Source organism: Marmota marmota, unplaced genomic scaffold, assembly GCF_001458135.2.
Source record: "Marmota marmota marmota unplaced genomic scaffold, marMar, whole genome shotgun sequence".
NCBI lineage: Eukaryota > Metazoa > Chordata > Mammalia > Rodentia > Sciuridae > Marmota > Marmota marmota.
This window is the reverse complement of record NW_025999842.1, coordinates 58,275,503-58,278,182: the sequence shown is the minus strand read 5'-3', so window position 1 is coordinate 58,278,182 and position 2,680 is coordinate 58,275,503.

The window sequence follows — 2,680 nt, the reverse complement described above, 5'->3', positions numbered from 1 at the left end:
GATGTATTCCATTCTCTGTCTTCACGGTTCATGTGAATAAAACCTGGTAATTTTGGAATTCACAAGCATGTAGAGTCATTAGTGTCTGTGCAGTGTGTAAGTTTTACCTGAAAGTCACTCATACATCTTGTTTCTCCAGAGGTGGTTCTTACTGTTCCCTTTTCAGTCCTTGCATCAAGATCTGCCCTGAAGAATATTTGACTGTTTCATTTTGTGGATGTGGTTCTTTTTTTAAAAAAATTATTAGCATATTCTGTTTCACATATCAAGTAGATCAATAATCCTGGAGAAGAAAGAATTAGTGATAAAACCAGCTGTACATCAGATATTAAATTGTTATAAACTTGTATTTACTAATATTTGAACTATTAGAATAAGAGTAGGAAGAAGTTTATGTCAGCTAATCAGATTTGAAATTTTGAGTGACTAGAACTATTAACCATCTTAGAAGAAATGCATTTAAATCTAGTTAGATTACAGTGCCTTCCATATTTATTGTACATTCATTGTGCTGTAGTAGAACCTTTTGGAAAAAGCTTTGGAAAAGTGGCTTTGAATTATCTGAGTGGACAAGTGTTCTAGTGTCAGGTAGGGAGTTGGAACATGTGAGTCTGGAAGAGAGGATAGGTTGAAACAGGAATTTGGGAGCCAGCAGTATACAGGTTGTGTTTGAATTGGGGCAGACAAAAAGGTATAAAGGGAGACATAGAGGGTGAGAAGAGGAAAGGACTTGGGGCTGACCCTGGAGCAACTCCAACTTTTAAAGTCCTGGTAGGAGGGATTGAGGCCTCAAGAAGATTAGGAAAGGGTTAGAGAAGCACAGCAGTCAAGAGGGTCCAGTGTCACAGCAGCTAGGTGAGGAAGACATTTGTTTGTTTGCTGTGGCTTCTGTGATTAAGCACCACACATTAGGTGACTGAGGTCTCTATTGCCTCAGCCCTGGAGGCTCGAAATCTGAGATCAAGGTGTTGGCAGGGTTGGTTCCTTCTGAGAGTGGTGAGAGAGACTCTGTTCCAGGTTCTCTCCTAGCTTCTGGTGACAGCTGGCAATCCTTGGCATCCCTTGGCTCATCATCACTCTAATCTCTGCCCCTGTCTTCACGTGGCATTCTCCCTGTGGGTGCCTGTCTGCTTATAAGGACACCAATCTTGTTGTAGTAAGGGCCAATCTCACTGGAGTATTACATCATCTTAACTAATTACATCTGAGTGACCCTGTTTCCAAATAAGGTCATGTTTTGAGGTAGGATTAGGACTCCAATCTATCTTTTATGGGGAACACAATTCAGTGAATAATAAGAGGACTCAGATTCAATCCAAGAGGATTTCCCTCTTGTGTCCAGCCTTCCAGGGAAGGCAGGGCAATCAAGATAGAGTTCTGGTTCTTACACTTAGTTTAATACAAGGTAGGCAGTATTCTGTCCAGAGAGGTCCAGATCAGGTGTTTATGGTAGCTGAGAAGGTGATGGATGGGAATAGGAAGAATGCCAAATGGGAATAAGATGGGAAGAACATTTCTTAGAGGTGAAATTTGAATTGGGCCTTGGTAGGTGGGGTTCAGGATTTAAATTTATGGAACGTGAGGTAGAGAGGGCATTATGGGAGGGGAAAACCTGCTCAATGACTTGAACTGGAGAAGTATTCACAGTGTTTTAAAAGCAGGAATCTGCTCTATGTCATTTACCTTGAAAGGATCAGGCACTGCTGGTTTCCCATTATGTAGAATGGATATCAGATGTGGGTGTGGCAGGAATGAAGTTGGGTCCTACATTCAGTGGATTCAGTTAGCAGTTGTTTACTGAGGCCCTACTGTGTATCAGGCACTGTGCCAAGGGCTGGGGTTATGTCCAGTCACTCAGTTGCTGGTCTTGAAATCCTGGGTCCAGGAGATGCTCCTGCCTCAGCCTCCCTACTATCTCTGGTAGTTGGCACTATAGGCTAGCACCACTGTCCCAAGTATCAATCATCATATCAGCATACAACTTATGGGTAAAACTATAAGGATTTTCTCTTATGACTGTGACCATTTTCAGACTTGTTAATTTAATAATAGTAACTAATAGTAATAAGCAGCTTACTCAGGAATAACCACTATGGTAAATTCTTTACCTAAATTAATCAGCCATTACCAAAACCTTATGATGTAGTTTCCTCCATATTTCATAGACTCTAAGGTGCCATAGGTTATAAGATGGTACTGGATATACCTCTAAGAAAGAAATAAAAGACTTCCAATTAATTGAAAGATGCCATTGATAGACACATTCTGGTTTCAAAAATATGAAAATATGCATGTGTGCTGGGGTTGTGGCTCAGCAGTAGAGCACTCACCTAGCACGTGCGAGACCCTGGAATCGATTCTCAGCACCACATATAAATAAATAAATAAATAAATAAATAAATAAATAAATAAATAAATGTATTTTTTTTTCACATTATGTTAATGCAGATATCTTTTTTTTTTTAAATTTTTTATTGTTGGCTGTTCAAAACATTACATAATTCTTGATATATCATATTTCACACTTTGATTCAAGTGGGTTATGAGCTCCCATTTTTACCCCAAATACAGATTGCAGAATCACATCAGTTACACATCCATTGATTTACATATTGCCATACTAGTGTCTGTTGTGTTATGCTGCCTTTCCTATCCTCTACTATCCCCCCCATCCCCCTTC